Below are 15,630 nucleotides of genomic sequence, written 5' to 3'. Positions count from 1 at the left end.
CTGTAGGTAACAATAACTCTCCTCTCTGAAACAATACAGAAATTATTACATTGGATAAAGGCACATTTATAACAAAAAGCAAGACAACACTATCTCAAATGAAAAATTAGGTTGAAAAATAAAATTATTACAAGACATATGAATTTCATCATAAAAACCAAAATATACATCTCCAGTATAAGATTTTAAAAAATAAATGTTATCATTGTTATTTGACTGCATTTGCTTGTGTTTAAAAAAAATCATGAAAGAGAAGGGATTGTGCAATCATTGACTAATTTTAAATTAGAAAAGAAAAAAATCAAATCTACAAATTAAGTAATTCAGAGGGCATGAATAATTTATTACTTCTCAATCTCAAACAGTCATATAATTTTCAAAGTGTTCCAGCAACAAGGCAGATTAAATCTCAGTTTGCAGCTAGGATCAAATCAAGCGGTATGAATGTCATATAACTAAAAACCATTTACACAGATTAAGTCATTACCAAGTGAAACATTTTAATTGGAATAAATGACTCAAAGCAAATGTGTTAAGTATCTGCTGGATCCACAGAAGTTTTCATAGCTTTAATTACTTTCTTTCAAAGATAAGAAGGTAAGGAAATACCAAGGGAAGGAAGCAGGCATCTCCCCAAGGGAGAAAAAGATCATTCCTTGGAGGCATTCAGCAAAAAACGCAAACTCAGAATCATTGTTATGAAAATGAATATAAGGAAACACCAACAGTGCAGGTGTAGTCAACAGTACTGGAAATTGATAAGACTAAACAGGAATGATTTACTATGAGAATGTCAGAGCCCTACTTTAATTCTATTTGATTACCCCAATTAGCTGTCAGATATTCAGTGAAAATCAGTGATACTTTTATGGAAATTTTTTCCAGAAGGACATTTATATGGAAGCTATTTGTATGTTTCCTGAAATGATTCAATTTCTTTTAAAATAAAGGGAAAAAAGAATTGGTAAATATCATACACATGAGAAGTATATAAATAAGCATAGCTAAGAAATAATATTAACTAAGTCTCAGAACAAGCAGTAAGAAAAATAACAAGTTTGATTTTCACTAATTGTGTAAGATTGAAGGACAAATCATTGAGGGAAGAGAGGATTCCAAGTGGCTACTCTTAAAACTCAAAACTATAGTACAGGGAGTTGATATTGTAGGTGAAAAAAGTCTGATTTTGTAAATATCTAAATGAATATATCACTAAATATCCACAATTTTGCTTTAACTCCAATTATTTACAAACTCAATAGAGACTAAGAACAAATAGACCATCAATACTAGGAAAATAAAATATATGTAAAATACATAACCAAAACTAAAAGACATGCCAAATTGTTGACTTACTTGAACATGATGGAATTAGACCTGCTTTAAAACTTATAATTCAAGCATAGTGTTTATATGAATTGAAGTTTTCATCAGCTGTTACACTTTAGAATGTTAAAAATCTAAGAAGTATATTTTTTTGTTATCTAATTTATTTTCTGTGTCATTTGAAATCATTGTACACCCCATGGACAGGAATCTCTAAATAAAATGGCATCACCCTGTAGCACTCTGAAAACACTGGTATCTTGGGCTGACATCTGTGGCAGCAGCCATCTAATGAGGTCAGACTCTAAAAGGAAAATGCAGCAGAAGCAAAATTCTTCACTGTTTTATGTCAATTGAAATGCTGAGTGTGATTGACGGTAGTATTAGTTTTAAATCAGTTCAGTAAATGGAATTGTCTTACATAACCCCAAGAGCTTACTCTACACTACCTGGAAAATGAAATATCGAATAGTATGGAAATCTCCCCTTGTCCAGTAGAGGCTACACAAAAGACATTCTTGTCATGAACTTTTGTTTCCTTTCATTTTTTTTTAAATTATTAATTCCACATGATTTTCTCTAACCCTGTGAAGCCCAGATATCCCAACAATGCCCCAAATTCTCAAGGATGACAATTCTCAATGTCTCATTGTCATCTAAGACAATGCTAAAACAATTGCCACTTTAAGCTTTAATTGTTAGTTACCAAAACAATGGAGTTTTACTCCTTTTAGAAAGGCTGCTTTTTATTATTGTCATACAAAAAACAATACAGGTGTAGAGATGGCTCTTGCATCAAAATTAAGATCCACACTCCAAGTCTACCTTTATCTGGCTTCAACATATGGAATAATATTTAGGTAAGGAAACCTATGGTCTAGCTCATCTCTCTATTGAAATTTAATTTATGAGTTTTATTTACTCAATAAAGCCTCTTCCTTAATTCAGGGCATTCTGTCATTTAATTTTATTTTAAACTGAGTGTATGGCATAAAGGATCTACAGAGAGACTGAGAGATGGCTGAGCAGTTATGAGCTTATACTACTCTAGCAGAATTCTGTTCCAAGTACTATATTAGATGGGTCACAGCTGCCTATGACCCTAGATCTAGGGACTCCACTACCATTTTTGCCCTCATGGCACTGTACTTACATGCACATACCCTCACACAGGTACTCATAGATACACATAGTTTGAAATTATTCTTACAAAGAAAGACTCACACAGAGAATAAAAATATCACACACAGGTATACACATTAAAAGATCACATTTTGACATGGCTTAAGATATTTTGTTCTATTTTCTTGAACTCAACAAAGTATACTCATAATGAAAATGTCATGTAAGGGGATAGAGAAATGGCTGAGTGGTTAAGAGCACTGACTGCTCTTGCAAAAGACCTGGGTTCAGTTCCCAGCACCCACATGGTTACTAACAATCATCCATAACTCAAGTTCCAAAGGATCCAACTACCTCTTCTGACAACAACCGCCTTGCAAGACATGGTGTCCCACTAAATTTTTGCCTTCCCACTCCTGTTTGACCAACTCTTACTTTCTTCAGGGTCTCTTGCTCAGGGCACTATCAGAAAAACCACATAACATATCTTTATTTGAATTTTTCATTTTATATCATGTGTAGGGAGGAGGAAAATGGAGTAACTTACAAAGAAATGAACACCCAACACCCAGCACCCAGCTCTGTGTGGCTTGGCCCACCGTTCCAGATTGCTACCACACCTGCCCATGGTCTCCATTAACTTTCACCCACAGATCATGTGCCTACAGTCTCACCCCAGGTCAGTAAATGCCCCCTCTCGCATCCACGTGAGTGAAATGCCAGACCCATCTTTTTTCCCTGCAGGCCACTTCTGTTCCAAGATGGCACTGACAAGCTAACTCTCCACAGTCAATACTCCACAGCAGGCTCTGCCCCACAGAGGAACCACACTGCTTGTGACATACTTCACCCCTTTCCTCTGCTCTTACACTCTTTCTGCCAATCTTCCTGTAAGGTCTCTGAGCCTTGGAGGTGGTGACAGATATAGTGTGATCTCTCTTGTATCATGGGGCCTCACCATTGTCTGTCTTCTAGCTGTGGCCAATAATCTATCTCAGTGGTGTTTCTTCTACTATAAAGACAAATAGTAAATACAAATGCCTAAAGGATATACCAGTAGGTGTACTATATTCATGAAACAGTATACTTGTAATGGTTTCCCCACTAGGGCCTGTAGCCTTTCTCAACACAGGAGTTTGGCCTGGTCTACAGCACCAGATTTGTGTTCCACCCACAAGAGAGGGCCTTATCCAATTAGAAGTTTGTCAGTTGTATGTATGTTGGCCGAACCATTATTGCATTTGCAGGCATTGTTTGGCATGTCCATAGTGTGCAGGCCGTGGGGTCCATTGTTAAGTAGAATCATAGGGGATCCTTTCTTCCCCAACCATCTGCATAGCTCATCTGATACTATGAAAGTTATCCATCCAGTGGCATGGAGTTTTTTTGGCTTCTCTTCTTCTCCTCCCATGCTAACATCATACAGTGTCTTCAGCAAAATGGCCTTACTGACCTTTCTAGTGCACAACCAACATTAGTGGCAAGAGCCTTGGTGAATCTGAGGACCTCTAGGATATCTCTCTGATCAACAGCTCATAGGGGTCAACCCATCCTTGGTAATTAGGTTTTCTTAACAGTTGTATAGTTTGGGAGCATCTGTTTTTATCTTATCCAACCATAAAACTCCCAAGAATCTTACAGATATAGCCACCCTTTGCTTCTTCAGGTATCTTTCAAATGGGTTTCACATTTGTAAAACACTCAAAGGAAGGTTAACATCATATGTTAAATCAATCACACTGTGTGGACAAAAAGGGAAAGCCCTTTTTGGTCTTTAACAGCATGGAAAGATTTTATTCATTTTATTAACTGTTTTCTCCATAGATCCTGGTTAGGTACCATAGCATGGGTATGAGGTATTAATTTGGTTAGTTCTTTACTATCTTTAGTTAGCCATTTGATGTCATTTATTACTTGGGGGATTTTATATGGAGCCTCTTTGTAATTTTTTTTTTTTATTCTTGATACACTTACATGTGTTGGCTCCAGTTGCCTGACCCTGCACTGGGCTAAAGGAGGCAGGGGATTTTTCTTGCTCCTGATGCACCTGTTGGTTTCCTGAGTGAGACAGGCCCTGGGTCTGCCTCCTGACTGTAGCCATATCTGTCATTTCTCCATTGACCACACCTGGCAGGTGGGGGAAAACTTGGTGGGAAAAACTGCTTCCACCACTAGTATAGCCTTTATCAGAAGAGAAATGCATCTTATTTAAACCTTGATGATTTTTAACCACCCCTGGGACAGTTTTTATACTTTGCCTTTTGTTAACTGATCTTCCGGTTTTAAAGCCTTCCAGAAGCTCCATAGTACTGAATTTGGTTTCCTATCTTTTTTTTTCCTCTGGGAATTTGGGTTCAACATATTTCTTGTCACATTTATCCTTGAGTAACCCAAAGGGACCATTTCTTCTGTATGGTCTTTTTTATATCTCTTATAGGGTGTTCTGTTATTCTACAGACATGTTTTACATGCTCGTCAGAATCATTTAGATTTCCTAAAGCCTCTCTCACATTACAAACATCTTGTCCTATTAAAGGGCTTAGCAAAACCATTAAATCTCCATACCACTCTCAAGGTCCCAGTTGAATTAAGCTTTCCTTCATATCTCTGGTGAACACAGTCTTATCTGGCCCAGTGAACTCTACATCATATACTGTTTTTCTCATACCTAGTTCTCTCAGTAATTCCTGCCCCACCTTTATAGTCCTCCAGCCCCTGCTAATCATTTTAGTCTCCCTTGGTGAGGCCCATGTATCTTTAATGCCTTCAACCAGCTACCTCGTTAAGGACTGCTCCTCCCTACAGTGGCCTAGGTTGAACAGCCTATATCACAAGGATGGATGGTTGGTTATATAACTCAACTGTGAAGCTTCTAAAGGACTTAGACTGATGTCATTTTCTTCCATGTCCCACACTCTCACAAGACACATGGCCAGAGGCTCTTTGATTGATTGCTTGTAAGTTTTTCCTAGTTTTAACAGTTCCAGTGTGGAATATTTCCTAGTTATAGCACTGTTATTATTATTATTTTTTTCTTTTGTGTCAAGGGTTGAATCTGAGGGGCATCTTTAGCTACTTTTATTTTTAGGTCATATCCTTTTTTGCTATTACCTATCTTTTCCTCTGAGTCCTTACCTTACACAAGTTAAAGAGCCCTTTTTTTTTTTTTTTTTTTCTCTCTCTCAATCTCTGCAACTGGATCTACCAGGACCTCCCTAGCCTTTTCAGCTTCACTTGCCTGGGGCACACATTTTATTATGCAAAATGGCCACACCACCTCTCTCATTTTTCCCTTTTTGTCCAAAGCCAGTAAAAGTTTTTCTATTCTTCTTATAACTTTTAACACATCTTCTTATATCCACAATTGGGCTATTTCCCCACATTTACAATACAACTATGGCCCACACTTCTGTGTGGCTGGAATCTTTTTAGTTACATATTTTATAATCCATTTTAAAATCCACATCAGATCTCTACTTTTTCCAAACTTTTTCTTTACCATCAGATCTCTACTTTTTCCAAACTTTCTCGGTTTGTCCCACTAAATTTTCAACTTTCCTGTCTCTGTTTTACCCACCCTCACTTTCTTCAGGGTCTCTTGATCAGGGAGCTCTTGGACAAACCACATAACCTATTTTTAATCTGAATTTTTCATTTTATATCTTGGGTAGGGAGGGGGAAAATGGAGTAACTTACAAAGAAACGAACACTGGACACCTGACACCCAGCTCTGTGTGGCTAGGCCTGATGTTCCAGATTGCTTCTTTGGCCACCAACAATCTCTGTTAACATTTGTCCACACATTGTAGACCTGCAGTCTCATCCCAGGTCAGTAAATGCCTCCTCTCATGTCCACGCACGTGACGCAGGGGCCATCTTTTCCCACACTTGCCACTTCTGTCCCAAGATGGTGCCCAGAAGCCCCTCCCTCCATGGCTAACTCTTCAGTCAATTCTCCACAGCAGGCCCTGCCCCCAGGAGGAACCAGGTTCCTTGGGACACACATGGGTGCACTTAGATACATGCAGGCAATACACCCATATGCGTAAAATAAAATAATAATAAATATTTGTAAAAGAAAAAAAGAAAATTCCATTCAATTAATAAAAGAAATATAACAATGCAGCCAAAACTTGTTAGTTTTTTTTTTACATATTTATATAAAATATAGATAATGGGATAATTGTAATTCCCTTTGTAATAGTAATTATCATTTTTAAGTAGTATATATTTTATTTTCATTTTTCATGTATGAATGCATTATCTGCATATATGTAAGAGCACCTGTGTTGTGCAGTGCACATGGAGGTTAGAAGAGGGTATCAGATCCCTGGGAGCTGGAGTTATGAATGGTTGTTAGCCATAATATTGGCCCTGGGAATCAATTTGGGACCTCTGGAAGACAAGTCAGTGCTCTTAATCACTGAACCATTGTTATAAAAATTACTTGTGTTTGATATGTAATTTTTTGTGAGATATATTCATTATTTGAATAAAATGTGTGAGAATCTAAATAAAGTTATTCCCATGGCTATCACTGCATTTCCCTCCTTGTCATGTATGAACAGTGGTAATAGGCACAGATTGTAAAATAAAAGCAATAATTAATGTAAATAGTCTAATTTTCTCAAAGAATGACACAAGTTAGAAAACTAGATGATTCTCATTTTGATCTTTCCAGATTCTTTTGATTCAGATTTTCATTAAGTATAGAATAGCAAATACGTATTTATGTATGCAAGAATGCATATGTGATATACAGTAGATGAATATGTAAATATTCATATACATATAAATTCACATATACTTAATATTTCATTATAAATGTGTTATAAAGTATAAAGTTACAGTAGTATATACTTTTTCATCTTTTACAATTATTTCAATTGTAGATGTTACTGTGCATACCTCTAAAGAATAAAAATTACTTTTAAAGACATAAAATTATTATATTTTCTTCACCTACTATCTCAGCTCTCAGGCCTATAGAGTTTCTTGGATATATGCAGGTGTCAGACCTGTGACCCCATGCAGGAACTCTACTCTCAAGCCCATTTCTTGGCTTAGATGCATGCTTCCTCCCAATGTGACAGTTCCCCCAGATCAATCATTTTACTGAGACTACTTCTTGCAACTCATTTTCACTTCCCTATAAAGTGGTCCCAAGATTGAACATTAAATATCATTTAGTTGAACTATAACACCTAGAGACATGTGGAGACACAAATCAGACTATACAGGCCATATTTTATATAGTAAAGTATATTGGCTGGGAGAAGTAGCTGATATATAGGTGAGGAAGAGGATTTTAAATCCATGAAATTATATAGTATGAAAATTTCAAATATTTCAATATTTTTTTTCTAAAAATATGTTCTAAAAGCTCCGAGTACATGAATAAAGAGTGAATGAAGACCATGGAAACAGAAATAAACTGTTGATAGGAAATTAGCAAAAAGAATTTATGAAGAAAAGTGAAACACAAAGAAAACGAACTAAATGTACCTCAACTGATGAATGGACAATGAAATCATGGTACATTTACACAATTGAGATAATATTGCAATAATAAAAACTGAAATCTTGAAATCTGTAGGTAAATGGATGGAGCTGGAAACTGTTGTATTAAGTGAAGTAACACTCAGAAAAGCAAACACCAAATATTCTCTCTCATTTGTGTATCTCAGCAGCAAATCATAAGATGTGAGTATACATATTTATGTGTCCTCAGGTGTCAGAAAAATGGAAAGGAACCATAGGCATAAAGGGAAAGAAGAAGTTCTAGAGTGGGGGATAGTACGAGACAGTTGTGATCAAGTAGTAAATGGGGAAACAGGGATATTGTAATGGAGGAGAGGAAAAAGTAAACTTAAATGGAGGGAGAAAAGGGAGAGATAAAGAAAACTTAGGTTGCTTGAAAAAACAGAGATGTATCAGTTCAAAAGTTTACTGAAAATACGCATACATACACTACATATATGTTATTTTCAGTAAACTTTTGAACTAATACATTTTGAATAAAGAATTTATGATGAAAAGTGAAACACAAATAAAACTAAATGTACCTCAACTGACAGACAGTGAAAGCATGGTACATTTACACATATATATGTTCATGTGTATGGCTGAAGACTATGTAACAAAAATGGTGCCAGGAAAGAGAAACTTCCCTTTGAGTTGCTGGTCAACATAGTTCAAGAGACTGACAAAAAAACAAACATTGTTGCTTCAGTCCTTGATTGCCTGCCAGAACATGAAGGTAAGACACAATTGCTGACAACAGAACACATCTCACACACAGGATTTGGAGCAATAAATCTGAAAGTGATCTGGAAACTTCTTCCCTGAAGACCAGCTTCCATATTATCAGATGACACCATGCAAACTTCCAAGGGAGAAAACCAATCCATGATCCTATCCAGTTGTAAATTCTATGTAGTACAACAATGATCAAATTATGAACTAATTTTTATTGGTGAAGAAGTGGTACTTCTTTCTTGGTGGCAATCAGCAAGTATCTAATTGGGTTTATGACCTGCTCAACTCTCTACAGTTTCTTTTTGTCTCCATTTTAACCAGTTGTGGCTTTCTGTGAGGTACTGTATGTAAACGTATTAAAATATACATGGCTGGAGAAGTCATAGATCTTAGAGAGAAACCTACTTTTCTCATATCCCAAGATCAATGTAATTTTTATTGTATTCTAAATACATAAGTTCAATTTATAGATAAGTGTAGCTCCAATCATTCATCAAAGAAGCATCATTTTGTAACATATTGCAACATTTCACAACTGGTCAAAAACGGTAAGTAAGTATCTGTAAGGTGCCTACCCAAAGTGGCACATCTACAATGCAACATCTACATCTAAGACTCAGGAAACCTAGTGGAACATGGAGTGGAAAGTATATTAATGTGTCTCTCCACTCTCACCAGTGAAACTTCCTCAGGCAAAAGTTGACAATTGACCCAGAAATCCACCACTGATCAAAATATAGACAAGAAACTGCAGAGAATTTATCCTTTAATAGGACACTTTTATAAAATCTTTGACACCCAAGACTCAGACCATTGGGGAAATGGTGCCCAAAAGACTGTAAGAGTCAGACGTGGTTGGTGAGCACAAGAAAACGGAGTTTTCCAGACAACTTGGAAGTTACTCATATTAAAGTATAGAAATGGTAGAAGCATGAAGAAGACTCATGCAATCTCAAAGCAGACAAAAATCCCTGAATAGCACTGAGGAAGTCGGTTAAAACTTTAACCATTTTAGAGGAACTATTGGAAGCCAATAACTACTGGGACTGGGAGAATTGGTTTTATTTAATGTGTGGTGCTACATAGGTTAATCAGTCCTTAGTGGATGGACTCTCACTGAAGAGCATTTGAGGAAACAAACTTGTCCTGATATGACTTCATAACTATGAGAAAGTAGATGAAAACTGGCAAGAATGTATAAGAGTTATGCAGATAGGGGAGGTGATCTAAATATGATAAAAATATATTGTATGAAACTTGCAAACATCAGCTAATATTAAAAATAATCTTGAAATAAAAAACTCAAGAGCTCATCCTCAAGGACAGAAAACACATGATCATCTCAGAAGATGTAGATAAGGCTTTTGAGAAAATTGAGCATCCCTTCATTATAAAAATGATGGAGAGTCTAAGGGCACAGTGGACATATCACTACATAATTAAAATAGTATACAGCAAGCCCACATCCATATTAAAAGTAGAAAAACTCAAATCATTTCTTACCAAAATCAGAAGAGGTAAGTATGTCTGCTCTCTTAATTCTTGTTCAATGCAGTACCTGAAGTCTTACGTAGAACAATAAGACAAATGAAGTTTATAAAGGCAATAGAAATTGGGAAAGAAGTCAACGGATATAACAAAACTTTGAACACTGAAAAAGAAGTTGAAGAAAATACATAAAGGTGGAAAGATCTCCCATGATCATTGATTGGGAGAATTAATATTATTAAAATGGAAATCCTACCAAAAGCAATGTACAGTTTAATTGTAATCTCCATTCATATTCCAAAACAATCCTTCACAGAAATAAAAAACGGTGTAATTTGAAATTTCATATGGAAACATAAAATCTCAGATTAACCAAAAGAATCCTGAAAAATAATAGAAATGCTGGATATATCATTATCCCTTTTTCAAACTATTCTACAAGGCTATAATAATAAAAATAGTATAATACTGGCATAAAACAGAACCATGTATCAATAGAATAGAACTGAGGACTCAGGTTTAAATCCATACACAATCACGGGGTAATAAGACAATTTGTTCAAATGAAGCTGGTCAACCTTGGAAGATACTAGATCCCTATTTCTCAACCTGTACAAACATCAACTCCAACAACCTCAAGGACTTCAACATAATAACTGATAACTTAAATCTGATAAAGGAGAAAGGAGGGAATACACTTATATGTAGAGAAAAAAACAATCTGAACAGCACATTGACAATACAGCAATGTGGGCATTAAGAGGAAAAATGGACAAGCATGACTTCTGAAAATTAAAACCTTCTGTACTTCAAATGACACCATCATTTGAGTGAAGTGGCACCCACAGATTGGGGAAAAACTACTAGCTAAATATCTGATAAAGGGTTAGTGGTGAGATTATATAAAGAGCTGAAAAAAAAACTAAACATCAAGAAATTAAAAGAGCCAATTGAAAATTGTAACAAGTAATTGAGCAGGGAGTTTCAAAAAGTTGAGTTGCAAATGGATGAGAAATATGTTTATAAACACTCAGCATTTTAGTCATCAAGGAAATGAAATTTAAAACCAGTTTGAGATGCCATCTTATCCCAGTAAGAATTTAAAAGATTGAAAAAAGAAGAAAAGAGAAAAGAAATATATTTGATTGGAAAGACTTGAGAAAAGGGGAAGAGTTAATGGGTGTGCAATAAAAATAGATCTTACATATGAGTGAGCCAAATCACTGATGGGCATATACTCAAAGGACATATCTTAGGATATATATTATATTACAGACATGACTGTTCCAACCATGCTCATTGATGTTTTATTCACAATAGCCATGAACTGAAGAAATCTAGACATTTATCAACTGATGAGTGGGTAAGGGAAGTATGGTACACTTCCCTTATAATATGGGAACATAATGGAATATTTTTTAGCCTTTAAAAAATTAGAGTCCCACTGTTCCAGAGCTCAGGCCTTTTCTGCTTGCTAGTAAGAACCAGCTGATTTGTTATCATCTTCTTCCTTTGGACCTCGGCCCCATCGCACAGAGGCTGCCAGAGAGTGCTTGACTAGCTTGGAGAGATAGCCAGATCTGGTCTTCAGTGTCACTATTCCTGTCTTCTAAGACCAGCTCCAGTTGTTTGGTTGAAAGAGCTCAGGGCCTTATTGCTTATCTGTTTATAAGTGGAACAGCTGATACGCCCCCTTAACCTTGACTTTCACCCTCTTGAAGAGCTCCTGACTAGGTGTCATGGATCAGTTATTTACAACCAATTTAAAAAAATCAAATGAAAGAATCTGAAACTCAGGCCAAACAATTATTCATTCCAGATCAGAAATCATCCAAGTTTCATCAATAATACAAATAGAATCAAACTTCAGCTTAACAAAGGAAGGCTTGAGTTTCATACTAGAAAAACAAGCAACAAAAGAAAGAAATGCACATGTCGATTCCACGATGATAAAATACAAACCACTTGAAAAACAAAAATATTATGTTACCACCAAACCCCACCAGACATATAGAAGTGTTTTTCAAAAAAAAAAAAAAAAAAAACTACTACCTAGAAGAACCTCAGAACACAGAATTTAAAAGAAGAATAATAAACATGATCTAAGAATTCAAAAACTTTAAAGAATACACAAACAAACAAACAACTCAATGAGGTAGGGATAAAGTAATTGAAGCTTGAGGAAATACAAATATATGGATGAATGAAATGACAAAGACAAATCTGGATTTGAAAAGTAAATTCATGAAAGAGATATACATATTAAATAAAACTCAGGGGATGGAGAGATGGCTCAGCAGTTAAGAACACTGACTGCTCTTGCAGAAGACCTGAGTTCAAATCCCAGCACCCACATGGTGGCTAATAACTGTCTGTAACTCCAGTTCCAGGGGATTCTATAGCCTCTGCTGTCCTCCGTGGGCATTGCATGACACCGGTGCTCTTACTTACATGCAGGCATAACACTCATACACAAAATAAAATAATAAATAAAAGAAAAGAAAAGAAAACTCAAAAGAAAACTCAGGCTGAGGTGAAAATGGAATTGAAAACCTCAGATACCAACTTGAAACCACAAGAAAATACCTCAACAACAGGATGAATGAAATGGAAAAATATTTTCATGACTGGATGATAAAAGTTGAGGAACTGGACCACTCAAACAAATAATATGAAAAAAGTTAGAAACACTGGGATTGAATTTGTAGAAAATATGATAAATCATGAAAAGAAAAAATGTACATAGGGGACGGTGACCAGATCTTCAACAGAATTATAAAAGAAAATTATCCTAAATTAAGAAAGGATATATCATACAGATACAAGAAGTATATAGAATGCCACATAGACAGAACTGGAACAGAAACTACCCACAGCATATCACAGTAAAAACATTAAATGTACAGAACAAAGAGAGAATCCTGAAAGCTACAAGAGAAAATCTTGTTAAATGTAATGCAAAACCCATCAGAAGTACAGGTGCCTTTTCCATACAAACAATGAATGCCAGAAGAGCCTGGAGCAAGTTACTCTAATTTCAAAATGATCATAGATGCCAACTCAGAATATTTTTCCCAGGCAAAACTGTATATCATAGTTGAAAGGGAAAGAAAAATCTTTCATGACATAAATAGGCTGAAAGAATTCTTGTCAAAAAAGCCAGTTCTACAGAGAAACCTCAAAATAATAAGCACTAAAGAAAGGAATGACCATACCCAAGAAGTCTAAAGAAAAATATATAAGTGCAAAATTATGAGAACACAAAATAGCATAAGAACAAAGACAGAAATTAAAATGACAGTAAGCAATGTACCTCTTTCAAGAATAACTTTAAATAGCAATGTCCTCAACTCTTCAGTCCAAAGGCAAAGACTAGTTGAGTGCATGAAGAGGCAAAATCCATCTTTTCATTGTTTGAAGTATATTCATATCACCGTCAAAGATAGACTGAAAAGCTGGAAAAATACTCCAAGAAAATGGCTTTAAAAGGCAATCAAAGGTTGGAATTCTTACTTATATTTCACAAAATGCACTTTAAATTAAAATTAATCAAATGATATAAAGAAAGTCACTCATGCTGATCAAGGAAACAATTTACAAAGAAAACGTGACAATCATGCGTGAAGCTCTGGTACACCCAATTTAATAAAAATCGAGCACTCCCACAGGACTGCTGAACATAGGTTAATCACAAATCAGTAACAATAGTTGACCTTAATACCCCACCTGGGGTAAGTCAACTAGATTAAATATAAACAGAGAAACAACTGAATTAAATGATATTATACATCAAACGGACCCAATAAACATCAATTGAATAATCAACCCAAGACCCAGTGGATATAGTTACTATTCAGTATTCCATTAAAGTTTCTGTAAAATTCACCACATACTGGGGCACAGAACAAACCTCAACAAATGCAAATATTGAAATAATTCAGGGCATTTGCTCAAAAAATAATGCAACAAAGCTTAAAATCTACAATAAAAGAAGCTCTAGTAGCTACATGAATTCACGGATATTAAACAACATAGTCTTGCATAATGAATGGGTCAATGAAGCAATCAGTGCAGAAAATGATAGTGAAAATGATAATACAGCAAAACAAAACCTCTGGGACAAATGAAAAGCAGTTCTAAGAGAGAAGTTTACAGTTCTAAATGCCTTCAATAAAAAGTCAGAAAGAGCAAAATAAATGATTTAGTGGAACAACTCAATAATTTGGAAAGCAAAATGCAAGCTATATGCCAGTATTCCTAATGACATGAGATTCAAAAATTCTCAACAACTTGTAAATTACAAAAAGACACATTAAAAAGATCACTGCAATAATGAAGCAAGGTGAAGACACAATGAAAAAGAAAACTTTAACAAACTTACACAGACCTTCATTACTTGGTTAGGCTTTTTCATTCTTTCTGTTTTGGAAAATATCTCCATTCCCACATCCCTTTAACATCTTTAACATTCTCATTTTCTTTTTAATATTTATGAGACATAATAACATTAAAATTTCCATCTTTTGTGAGAATTATTTTCTTGGGACTATTAAGCACCACTTATCCCCTTTTAAGGTTCTAGTGTCAAGCCAATGTTTGATTAAAGTTTTCCTGGGGAACCAGTGAATTTACAGAGCTTACTTACAGAGATGATTGAGGGGTGGCTAAGGTGTACGAGTGACCTGAGGGTATGCACACTGGAATGCCTTTACTCCGCATGGATCAAGCCTTCTCTTCCTAGCCTTCCCTAGGCTTTATATACTTGTATACTTTAGTCCTCCTCATATCCAGGAGACCGTGTGCAATTACAGCCAAATTATATACAGTTGGTTGGGAAGAGTGAGTGGATACTCCCGTGATGGTCCACTGACCCTGCTTGCCCCTCCTTAAACGAAAGAACCCAACAGTCAACAAGCCCAATTGTGACAATATTTAGCAAGCAGGCACAGCTGAAGTTGTGATGCTGGCAGTTATTCGACACAGAAGATACTGCTGTACAGCATCATTTAAAAGGATTTGGTTTTAGGATCCACAAATGAGGGATCTTCAAAGGGGGGAGTTTTAGATTTGCAAAAACTTCCCATACGTTTAACTAGTCAAGACTATAAACTCCCTAGTCTATCTGTTGGCAGACTCACCTTTCCAATCTCAATGGTCAATCACCTGGTGATAGAACCACCCCTAGGAAGGCAGGTTCATCTTAAGCTATGATAAATAGATAGGTGGAATACCTGGTATGTTAATGAGGCAGCAAATATTTCCTGCTTGGAATCCTGCCTTGTAAAGCAGACTCTGAAGAACTTCATACCAGTTTACATTATAAAGCCATAGTCATAAAAATAGCATACTATTTGCACAAAAATAATCCATGGAAGAAAAAAAAATACACAAACAAGTGGGCACAAGTACAGCCATTTTATATTTGACTAAGGTGAC

Source organism: Nannospalax galili, unplaced genomic scaffold (assembly GCF_000622305.1).
Source record: "Nannospalax galili isolate Female #2095 unplaced genomic scaffold, S.galili_v1.0 scaffold140, whole genome shotgun sequence".
NCBI lineage: Eukaryota > Metazoa > Chordata > Mammalia > Rodentia > Spalacidae > Nannospalax > Nannospalax galili.
Note: the sequence above shows the minus strand (reverse complement) of the source record.